This window comes from Tamandua tetradactyla, chromosome 3 (assembly GCF_023851605.1).
Source record: "Tamandua tetradactyla isolate mTamTet1 chromosome 3, mTamTet1.pri, whole genome shotgun sequence".
In the NCBI taxonomy this organism is placed as follows: Eukaryota; Metazoa; Chordata; class Mammalia; order Pilosa; family Myrmecophagidae; genus Tamandua; species Tamandua tetradactyla.
The window spans coordinates 66,456,650-66,468,766 of NC_135329.1; the positions used below are offsets into that span (position 1 = coordinate 66,456,650).

The window sequence follows — 12,117 nt, forward strand, 5'->3', positions numbered from 1 at the left end:
ACCACGTGCCTTGGAAGCAAGAGCACGGCCCACCCTTCAGAAACTCATTTGCAAGCCTGGGGGCTCTGCTTGGATCTGGCAGTGTCCCCTCCCCCGCCCCAAGTTGGGTCCAGTTGAAGTTTGTGTCTGTCATCGCGCTGACCTCTCCTCATGCTGTGCTCACTGATGAGCGTCTGTGGCTATGCAAATTGCCTCTTTGCAAAATATTGAACTGCTTCCAGGCCAGTAGGTGACTGGTCTCTGCCTCAAGCCCCTCTGGGCCCACCTGCCAGTCAGAAATGTTTGGATGTTCGCAGGGCCCCAAAATAAAGGATCACTGCTTGGCACCTCAGAGCACTTCCAGGAGCTTTCTTCCCATCAGGCCAGCACCTATGCTGATTTTTCAGCACTTGGGTGGTACCAGAGTGTCCATAAATAACATATTCAGTTTTTAAAATATTTCTTTTGATCATTTAGTTATTTTTAAATGGTTGTAGCTAATTCTTACTCCTATGTGTTATTCCATTGTATAATTAAATCAAAATCTATGTTAACCCAGCATATATTTGGGTTGTTTCCATTTATTTGATATCATAAACTGCTAAGAATATTTTTAATATTTGCTCCCGTGCAAGAGTTTCTCTAGATAAATTCTTCTAGGAGAGATGACAGGCTTTTGAGTCTGTGAGTCTTTAGGTTTGCTAGAAAACGTCATTTTCCCTAAGAAGGCTGAAATAAATTTCACTCCCATCAGTAGTGCAAAATAGTGCCTAATACTCACGCGATTGCCAACAGCGGATATGGGCTGACTTCGTAAGTGTAAAATGAGATCTTAGGAGTCCGGGTCCTGGTCCCAATCCCAGGTGTGATTCTTCAGGCCTGAAATAGCAAGTTAAAGGGTTTTAGGGGGGCAGTTCATGGGGGAGTCGCCCTCCTCTCGCAGAGCTGGGGGTATGGACTGCAGTGTTGGAAGGAGCCACTGACAAGGACTCAGCCCCCCGCTGGCCCTGCTTTGGCCATACCTGCATTCTTAACAGTAGGTCTTCCCTGGGCGCCTCCACTGAGACCTCCTTATCAGTGGGGAGAGGAGACCTTGAAGTCACTTTTCCAGTCCTCGAGCCCTCCCAGCTGCTAGATCTGCAGCACTGGTGGGGACTTTTGTCCAGGCCCCTGCCACGGTGAGATGGCCCCCGTCTGTGCTGATGCCTCTGGGACCTGTGTCTGGGTGGTGCCATCTTATAAGGGATCATGGAACAGGGTCCAGCCCTTTTCTTCTGTGCTAGCTTCTTGCTTATCCATTGCAATGTAAAAGTTCCACTGCGATTTCCAATCTGGCTTTGATTGCCCTAATTGGCTACTGTCACACTTGACAGTTCAGATTAGCTCTTGGCAATAGCTTACTGGATTTTAGGCATTACCCTACCCTTTTATAAGATTGGATATTTTCATGTTTATTCACCATCTATGCATTCTGTTCTTTGAAGTTCTTGTTCAACAGTCTTGCTCATTTTACTAAAGAAGTTTTTTTTTGTTTGTTTTCTTATTGATTTGTAGCCTTTCCTCATATATTTTTTGGTACTAACTGTGGTGGTTTGAAGCTATGAATTCTCTGAAAAACATATTTATTCTCTGAAAAACTCAGTCCATTCCTGTGGGTGTGAACTCTTATAAATAGGAACTTTTGATGAGTTACTTCATTAGGCTGTGTCCCAGCTGAATTAGGATAGGTTTGAATCCTGTTATCAAACTCCTTATAGGGAAGGTCATAGAGAGAGAGAGTGAAAGCCAGAGGGAGCAGCCAGAAGCCAGAAGTCAATGGAGCCCAGAAGAGAAAGAAGAAATCAGGAAAGGCCGCCATATGCATTTCCAAGGTAACTGAAAAGTCCAGGACCAAGGATTGCTGGCAGCCAACCCCAGGGGGCTACAGACTTCTGGGAGGAAACATCACCTTGCTGACACCTTGATTTGGACTTCTCCTAGCCTCAAAACTAAAATAAAAATAAATTCCCATTGTTTAAGCTAACCATTGCATTCAATTTGCTTCAGCATCCAGGAAACTAGAACAAACTACTTTTTCAATTATATGTTGCATTTTTCACCTCACAATTTGACACTTGCATTTCAAGTTCTTCATGGTATTCTTTGATAGAAAGATTTTAAATTTTAATTGTATGTAAACTTATTAATATTCTTATTTTGTTGTTTTTTGTGTATAGGAAATTCTTCCCTAATCTGAAAACATAAAAATATTCTTCTGTATTATCTTACAAGAATTTTGTACCTCTACCCTTCATATTTAGGTCTTTCATTAATCTTTAGGTCTTTCATTGAACATATATTTTTAATATGTTGTAAATTAGGGATATAATTCTCTTTTTATGATATGAATAATCAATTTTCCTAGCACCACATATTTTTACATGCTCTCCTAACTGATCCTAATTGCCAGTCTGTCATAATGGAAACTTGAATATATGTATGGGTTCCTGGGTTCTTTTATTCTGTTCCACAGGTCTGTGTGCCATAGTTTCTTAATTACTATACCCTTATAACAATTCTTGATACCTCGAGCAACAGGTATTACAGTATTATCATCTTTTCATAGTTTGAAAAATTCATTTTATTGACGTATAATTTGTATATAATAAAGTACATCTTTTAAAGTAAATAGTTCAATAAGTTTGACCACATATACTGTGTAACAGCCATGGTGGCTTCAATGAACACCCGCTTTAATATTTGGATGATAGGAAGGCTGTGATCCCTGAGACAAGGAAACAGATCTGGGAAGCCCTACAGTTACCCTTCTTTCCTGGGGGCACTTACAGAAACATGGCCATGTAATGTGGGGTGGGGAGCCCAAGAAGAGCATGGAGTGATTGCTGAGTTGAGGAGACAGAGATTGCAGTTCAAGGTTGAGGCAGCTGGAATTTCCAGTACAGGGTACTAGAGGAGAGGGAGCTGCATAGAGAAGGCACTCCACTAGTCTATATAGGGTCTTCTTGGGATAGTCATTGAATATTAAGCTGTGCATGTATATAGTGAAGCTTATACATGAGACCAGCCTGAGAAAGACCATAGATCTGTAAGACAAGCAATTCACAGAGCTCCCATGGAGCTGAGACATTTTCTTTCCGACCAGTCAGGGGAAAAGACACCTGTGAACTCCTGCAGCATTCAGGTGAGAGCTCAGGAGGGCCAGGCTTTAGAAGCAGAGCTAAGCCAGTCCTAGGGTATTCTACACCTCTCCAACCAGGCATAAGAATAAGCTTTGAAAGTATCAAAATGAACTGCAAGTAACTTAAGAGCCTACCAGAACAATGTCCAACAAAATTCAGTTCTTGACAATATAATTAACAATGCTCAGCATCCAATAAAAATTACTAGATCTACAAAGAGCAGAAAAATGCCTCACTTAACCAGGAGCAAATTTCATCATGGCAATCACCTAAGAATGACAGCAGATGAGGACTTTGAACACATGCTCAGGGAACTAAAAAAAACCACCTCAAAAGTGAGAAATGGAAGATGAAAAATATGGGATTTCTAAAGCTGAAAAATACAATATCTGAAGTGAAAATTTTATTGTATGGGATTAGCAGCAGGTTAGACACATTTGAAGGATGTCCTGTGGTGAGAGATTCTCCTAGACTAATATTGAAGTGGGAATGTTTCCTTGCTTTCCCCTTCTGTAAGGTATCTTTATTCTTCATTCATCCTAAATCCAGGGCTTGGTTATATAGGATTACAAATTTATATTGAGATCTCTTATTTGTCTCTGCACTTTGGACAAACTCTAACTTTATATCCTATTCTGGCATTCTGTGCACCTTCAAACTAGAGGCTCAAGACACATTGATTTGGGATCTATTCTCTCATGCAAAAGAAAGTGTTAATGCTTGCTTATTTCCTAAGGTTTCTACTTTCACAATATTTTTAGCTTCCATGGATTCTTTACTTTCTTGCCAGCTTCATGAATCCTGTGAAAACATTGTTTTCAGTTGTTTGAATTGTTTTCATGAGGAACATCGAGGGTGTCTAATCCATCATATTTTCAGAAATATAACATCTATGGCAGTTTTTGAAAAGTATGTAAGATACTGAGTCATGCCAGCATGTGACTAATTTAATCTCAAGCAGCCATGTGCATTTTCACTCTTTGCCTGATGTGAGCTGTGGCCACATGCCCCAGGTCCTTGGGAATTCCAGGGAATAAGGGTGCATCCCACTGGGACCAGTGAAGTGACTATTTCAACCCAGAACCATACCCGCCCTCAATATAAAATGATGGTGTTACCAAGTGACTTGAGAGTAAGAGGCAATTGACAGGGTAAGCTGAATGCAGGATGGAAGGCAGAGGCTCATGGGGTGGGGGAATGTGTGCACAGAGAGTCACCCTAAGCCTGTGGAGTCAGAAGACCAGGTTTGCACTGGCTACCCACTGTGTTTGGGATCTGGTCCAAGACGAGGCCTCATTAACGTGACCATTGCCTCATTAACGGAGAGGACCACACACAGTAAAAGCATGCTAATATAATAGCTTGCAGCTTTTATAATGGCAGACATTTCTGTATGCCAGGTAGGCACAATGTCACCTGGGGTGTAAATCAGTTTTTTTTTTAATTAAAACCTGCGGTGGTGTCACTCAGCCCAGTGCACCCGTGCTGGCTCTCAGGTCCATATTCTGTGCTCCTGGTCCCCACCACTGACCCCCTCTCCAGAGCTCTGTTCCAGCCTTGCATCCTTCCTTCCCCCCTTCACTTGACTTTATGAGAATCAGGGAAAAACAGAAAACTCTGTTCCAAGGTGATAAATTACAAATTGTCATGGAAATAACTGGCCTGCCCCTTTCATAACAATCTTCACTCATGTTTGGCTTGACCAGAAGCTCACCTGTGATATTTTGAATGTAGCTAAATTTGTGATGGCATGAGAAAATGATGGCATGAGGCAGACGTAGGGTTTTCTGACTCTTTGGGCACTTGCTCTCACTTTCTACAGACTGCTGGCCTCAACTTCTCGGGGACATTCATAGATAATTTTATTTTGAGAATCCCTTGGGGAAATCCCCTTAACAGTTAGCCCCTGGGACCCATGACAGCATAATGTAATATTTTCTCCTTTCTTTAAGAAAAGTAGAGGTGAATCGACTGTGACTATTGTTGTCGACAAACACAGGTCGAGGTCTATGTGTGCTTTATGGTCAGGAAGATGCATTTTAAGACAAGGCAGTTGAATGTGAAACATCTTTCTAAGAATTGCATAAAGCTTAGAAATCGTGTAGGCCTGATTATAATGTTTTTATAAAATTAGGAAATTTATCCTTTTGTGTCCCAAATAATTAAATAAAGAAGATATATTTGGTTGTGGATGCACAATTTTTACCCTGAGTGTACTCGTGGAGGGGGAGAACCTCTCCTTCTCCTTTCCCCTTTCCTTAGCTGGGACACAGAAACTGTGGGGAAAATACCCTCTCTCTCTCTCCTGCCCATTCACCACATGATATATTTGCCACTCTTTGCATAGTTGCAATTTCCTGTTTTTAGGGGATTTGGTACATCATCAGAGAAGGCTAACTGCTCTGAGGCAGCCCCAACTCTTAGGTACAAGGTTCCATATCCCACGGGGAAGGGTGAAAAGCTCTGCCCTCTTTCAGAATCTCAGGGTCCTCTCCACTCAGTGCCAGATGGAGACAGAGCAAGGATAGCAGGTGAAGGAGTTCTTGGACCAGGCCTGAAAATGACCTCCCCCAAGCAGACTTGCATCGCACAGCCAGCACCTACCCATAGTGCCCACCCAACGGCAGGGGAACTGGGATGGGCAGCCTTGCTCTGAGGCCACGACAGAGAGGAGACTGTGGACATGGTTGAGTAACACAGGACCCCTTTGGCCACCAAATACCCATTTCATTTCTTCACACACATTTCTCCCCCACTGAGACCACCTAAATCCTATGCAGCTCCAGGGGTGGCATCTCTGGGCAGTATGCACCTTTTTCCTCTGGTCTCGTTGTGTCGTGGGTGGCATGACAATATGAACTAAAGACATGTCCCTACCCTTACCCAAAGGTAACAGCAACAAGGAAGGATGCAACATCTTCAGTTATGAAGAGGAAACATGAGAAAATCCATCCACTGGTGATGCCTAGCAGCTCTGAAATCTCACTGCACAGGCTCCCTGCAGAGTCCTGCCATGGAAACAGAGCACGCTTCCCGAGAGAGAGCTCCCTTCTTTCTTATTACCGCAGCATTTTGATCTGCTGTGGGAGTTTCTCTCCTGGCTCTTTTTCTCTGTGGCTACATCTGAGATATTGAATAATATCCCCTCCTTGGAAGCTGCTGAAGTTTCATAACTGTCTTCTGCTGGGGCAATATGGGGGTCTGAAGTTGTTTAAACTCTTAAATGGTCAAAAGATGTCATTTGTTATTGATTGATGGGTCAATTGATCAGGTTCATGCTTTTGTGCTTTTTTTTTTGGCAATATTGCGCCTATAGAGACTTTGTAACAACTTGTCTGCTTCCTTTCTATCACCTTTTTGTGCCAATGGCCACACATGAAGTTACATACATATTTTTTGTATGCTGCATGGCAGGCTCACATTGCATTCTTTTTCCATGTGCATACCCCATTATTGCAGCACCATTTGTTGAATTTTTGTTTGTTTGGTTTTTGTTTATTTTGTTTGTTTGTTTTTTAGGAAGTGCATGGACCGGGAATCGAACCCAGGTCTCCTGCATGGCAGATGAGAATTCTACCACTGAACTACCATTGCAGCTCCTGAAGTTATATTTTTAAACATAAGTTTCAGTCTTATGTGTGTCTTTGATTTCTGGCCCACAAATATTTCTTTGTAAAATTAATGGGGCCGCCTTGACTGTACTGGACATAGCAAGTTTGAGTGGAAACATTTTTAATCTGATTTTTGACAAAAGGCTGGGAGCTAGTGGACATTTGTTACTCAAAACTTTCCTCAGTCTCTTTCATCTCTTTTATGTCTACAAGCTCAGTTTTTCCAAACCTGACAATTCCAAAATATTTTCTCGTTCTATTCTCTTTTAAATCAGGTAATGTTTTCCCAAACTCAAGATCTTCCTCTAATGCCTTGCTAAATACAGCCAGTTATATACAATATACACCACTGACCTCCTGTTTTTCTGTCCCATCCCCTGGAGTTAAAGCCCCAGGAGACAACTGTTCTGCCTTCTTTTGTATCAAAGAGATCAGTTTAATCAAATATTTTTCCCACAGTAAAAGGGCTCTTCAGTTTTCTCTAGTCTGCTCTTTATTTTCTTGTTGCTTACCTCTTGATTGCTAAGTTAACACTGTGTGCTTTAGTTTTTGTTGCAATGTCATTTTTTAAAATTCTAATTTCTCAATTTAGGCTAGCTTCTGCAACACACAAGTCCCAAAAGCTGTAGCTTTACTTAGGAAAAGTTTATGTCCTGCTACAGTCCAACATAGCTGTGTTCGTCAAAAGATTCTAGTCAAGTGACAATTTAATCAATAGAATTTTGACTAACAAGGAATAATTGGAGAATGCAATTTTGACTGATTTCAGGCTTTATCTCATTGTGATAAAAAGAGAGAGTGGAGTGAGTCCCAAATTTGGCACCCATCAATCATAATGGGTACCCACAAGATGCTCAATCTACAGTCCACATTGATGATGAAATTTTCCAGGGTAGTGGACATTTTTCGGACCTGCACTGTGCAACATAGTAGACACTAGCTCTATGCGGGTATTAAGCATTGTGATGTGGCTGGTATAACTGAGGAACTGAATTCTTACTTTATTTCATTTTAATTATATTAAGTTTTAAGTAGGCACATGTGTTGGAGGGCATGCAATTATCAATGTCAAATTTTCAGAGGCAAGGGACAGAGTACTCTTTTCCTTCAGAACTTGTCATAAAATTTTCATAGAAGGGAGGCTGTGGCCAGGGAAATAGGGCTTCCTCTTCCTGTTTCCAATTTTAGATTTGGAAAAAAAGAATCTGTCTCCTGCTAGAATATTCTCTACGATACAAAGTAGGTCCACTAAAGATAGCAATCTACGATAAATGTGCACCAACTCATTTGTTTGAGTTGGTGCACATTTTTTCATTGGTCTTGATTTCTTCTCCAAAATAGAACTATCTAAGAGAGAGAGGAGAACTTTTATTTTTTATTAATGGCACCTTAATGTCATACCCTGGATTTGTACTTCTCTTCAAATGACTGTGAAACACACAAAGAAGATCCTACAAGAAAAACTCAGCTGAAAGAGTTCCCCCAAGTCTTCTTTAACATTGGCTTCATAAAATGCCATTTGACTGGGCTTTGAATGCCTTTTGACACCAGTGGAGTTTTCCAGCCTGGCAGTAGATACAGGATCTTATATGGAACAAATCAGTGGAAAAAATTTCCAAGTGAAAAATCCACTTTCTTAACAGAGGTGGAAAAATGGTGTGCTGTTGAGTGCAATCCTTAAACAATTGCCATCAGGTAATTTCCCTGACAGCTACCTGGCATTTCTTAGAAATAATAAATGATGTTCTCTGTAGCCATTCACCAGTATTAGCAAGAGAATGAGAAACTTGCAGCTCTTTTTTCCTCTACTTAGTAGACTAGATATAAGTTCCAAACACAAAGGGTTATTTTTAGAATTAGATCTGTAAGCACATTGTACCCATGATGGGATTTGAGTGAACTCCAATGCAGAAAAAGTCACTTTGCAATCTGGAGTCATATCACATGAGGAAATGTGTTAAATAATACTTTTCTTTCCAAAATGATTGTGTCTTGTATAATTAGCTTCTTACCTCAAATTCATTTTCTAAAGTTACCTTCAACTGTAATTAGCGAGATCTAATTATGTTTAGGCAAAGGCCACATCCTCATGGTAGGTTCCACTTTCCTTTCTACTTTTCCATAACAGATTCTTAAACTAGCCCCTCTTCCTTTAGCCCCAGAGTCTGCACCAATGCACTGCTTCCTGAAGTTCAACTGTGCTCGGAGCCCTGTGACAGTCGCCTCTTGCTTTGTGCTTTTTAACCTGGCTCAGCTCTGTGAACATGGAGGGGGCAGTTCCAGGGTGCAAGTGACCAGCAAAGGTCTTCAACTCTATATAAGGGGGTCCTAGATGAAAAAGTAGAGAAATGGAGAGATCAAGATGCGTGTGTGTGCTCAGTCATGCTCCCACCAAAGACAAGAGTGCACAGGGAGGAGCATGTCCTGAGGGTGCAGAATTCTCCTGCACACCAGACTACCCCACAGCTAGATGTGGAGAACTTCCCTTCCAGCTCCACAGTTGGGAGCTCCCATAGGGAACCCACAAGACAGCAGAATTGCTTTCTCTGCACACAACCAGCCAGCCAGTGCACAGTACTTGCCCCTGACCCCTGAGACAGGCTGCTGTAAGCATCTGGTTATTTCTCAGAGACTGGGAGGAGGGGGAGATGCAGAGAGGAGCTGGTCTGACAACAGGCCAGGGAAAGAGACTCATTGGGTTCACTACTGATTCCTTATCTCCCCAAAGACCTGGAGCCCTCCCATGTGCATGGGTGGAGAGGCATGGCCAAAGAAGTGAGCCTGAGTCATGCGGTGCCAGGCCACCAGGCATTTCCAGGTTGGCTGAGGGAAGGGACAGCTGACATACCCAATCCCACAGTCCAACATCATTCCAAGTAAGAGTCTGCTTGGACCACAATTGGATTCTCCACTGAGGTGCACACTGCCCACGCCAAACCCAGGAGTTGGTGGTTTTCATAATGCGCCAAGACCAGTGGACATGGCCGGAATTGCATCATGTCTCCATCCAACTCACCTGTCTGCTGCAGTTGGGGAGAGGTGGGCCTGAGGTGAAGAGAAGGTCCAAGAGTGGCATCTGTTGGGAAGAAACAGAAAGTGCAGTCTAGAAATCTACCTATCTGTCTAGCTTCAAACAGATCTTCAAATAGAATTGCATCCCCTGCATGTGGTTTGGGCCTGGAATTACTGATGAACCAAGTTCAAAAGGAGACCTTTAATGCAAACCCAAGCAAACACAAAACCTTAGACAAGTAAGGGATATGAACTTTCAAAGTAACATTATCAACATAAAAAATGCCTTGAAGGCAATAGAAAAATCTCAAAGCACATGAAGATGCAAACAGATACGGCCCAGCCAAATGACCAAATTAAAACACTGACAGAGACACAGAATTGGGAACAACTAATCAAAGATGTTCATAAAAGATCTCCTAAATAAATTCAATGGGTTGGCTAATGACATAAAGGATATCAAGAAGACACTAGAAGAGCATAAAGAATGATTTGAATGAATAGAAAAAGTAGCTGATCTCGAAGAGATGAAAGATACTGTAGACCAAATAAAAATATACTAGAGACACACAGAAGCAGATTTGAAAAGGCAGGAGAAAGAACAAGTGCTTTAGAGGACAGGACAACTGAATTCAAGAACACAGAAGAAAAAAATGACAAGAAAGATGGAAAGACTGGAACTGAATCTCAAGGAAATGATGGATAACAAAAACAGCGCAAATATAAGAGTCATTGCTGTCCCCGAAGGAGAAGAGAAAAGTACGGGGCTAGGAAGATTAGTTGAGGAGATAATTAGAGAGAACTTCCCCACCCTAATAAAAACATAAATATGTGAATCAAAGAAGTCCAATGAACCCCAAATAGAATAAATCTAAATAGGCCTACTCCAAGACATGTACTACTCAGTCTCTCAAATGTTAAAGAGAAATGGAAAGTCCTGAAAGTAGCAAAATAAAAGCAACTCACCACATACAAGGGAAACCATATAAGACTGAGTTTGGACTACTTAAGAGGCATGGAGGTGGGAAGGCAGTGGTATGATATATTTTAAGTCCTGAAAGAGAAAGACTTTCAGTCAAGTATTCTTTATCCAGTGAAGTTGTCTTTTAAAAGTCAAGGAGAGATTAAACTTTTTACAGATAGATAAAAACTTAGAGAATTTGTCAACAAGAAACATGCCCTATAAGAAATACTAAAGGAAGTTCTGTTGGCTGAAAACAAAAAGACAGGAGAGGGATGTCTGAAGAGGGCACAGAATGGAAGAGTATCAGTTAGGGTAACTTAAATGATAGAAATACAGAAGGAAAAAAAAAAGAGAGATTGAGAACAATATATAGATTTGACAAACAAAAACCAAAGGAAGCTCAAGAACTTCCTTTACAGTAATCACTTTGAATGTTAACATGCTAAACTCTCCATTTAAAACATATCATTTGGCAGAATGGATTAAGAAATATGATCCATCTATATGCTGTTTACAAGAGACTCAACATAAATACAAGGACACAAATAGATTGAAAGTGAAAATACATTCCATGCAAGCTGTAACCAAGAGAAAGCAGGAGTAGCTATACTAATAACAGACAAAATAGACATTAAATGTAAATATGTCATAAGAGACAAGGACGGGCACTACATATTAATAAAAGGGACAATTCATCAAGAAGAGATAACAGCCATAAATGTTTATGCATCCAGTCAAAGGTCCAATCAAATAGCATGAGGAAGATATGGACAAAATTCAAGGGAGTAATAAATGTTTCAAAACTTCAATACACCACTCTCCTCTATAGATAGAACAATCAGACAGAGGATTAACAAGGAAACAGAGAACTTAAACAATATGATAAATGAATTAGCCTTACCATGCATATGCAGGTTGTTATACCCCAAAACACCAGAAAATACATTCTTCTGTAGTGCTCATGCATTGTTCACAAGGATAGATCACATGCTGGGGCATAAAACAGGTCTATATAAATTTTAAAAGACTAAAATTATTCAAAGCATTTTCAAAGCATTTTTCTGACCACAACCTGGAAGCTGGAAATCAATAACCATCAAAGAACCAGAACTTTCACAAATACATGGAGATTAAATAATGCACTCTTAAACAATTACTGGGTCAAAGAAGAAATTGCTAGGGAAATAGGTAAATAAATAGACATGGATGAAAATGAGAATACAAATATCAGAACTCATAGGATATGACATAGGTAGTACTGAGAGGGAAAGTTATTATCTTAAATGCCTATACTAAAAAAAGAAGAATGGGCAAAAATCAAGGATTTAAATGCTCAGCTGGAGGAACTAAGGAAAGATCAGCAAAATAACCC

The 12,117-nt window shown here is 40.8% G+C and overlaps 1 long non-coding RNA gene across 2 annotated transcripts in view; it reads right to left on the reverse strand.

Moving 5' to 3' along the window:
• Positions 1-760: 760 nt before the first annotated feature.
• LOC143676123 (uncharacterized) overlaps positions 761-12,117 on the reverse strand; it is a 91,120-nt gene continuing 79,763 nt past the window's right edge. The window contains exons 2-3 of one of the 2 annotated variants that reach the window (XR_013171833.1): positions 9,786-9,845; positions 8,493-9,097 (exon numbers count right to left, since the gene is read on the reverse strand). This is a non-coding gene — a long non-coding RNA (uncharacterized LOC143676123). Of the gene's footprint in view, positions 859-8,492; positions 9,098-9,785; positions 9,846-12,117 lie in introns of those variants that run through there. The other variant, XR_013171835.1, reaches the window with a different exon arrangement.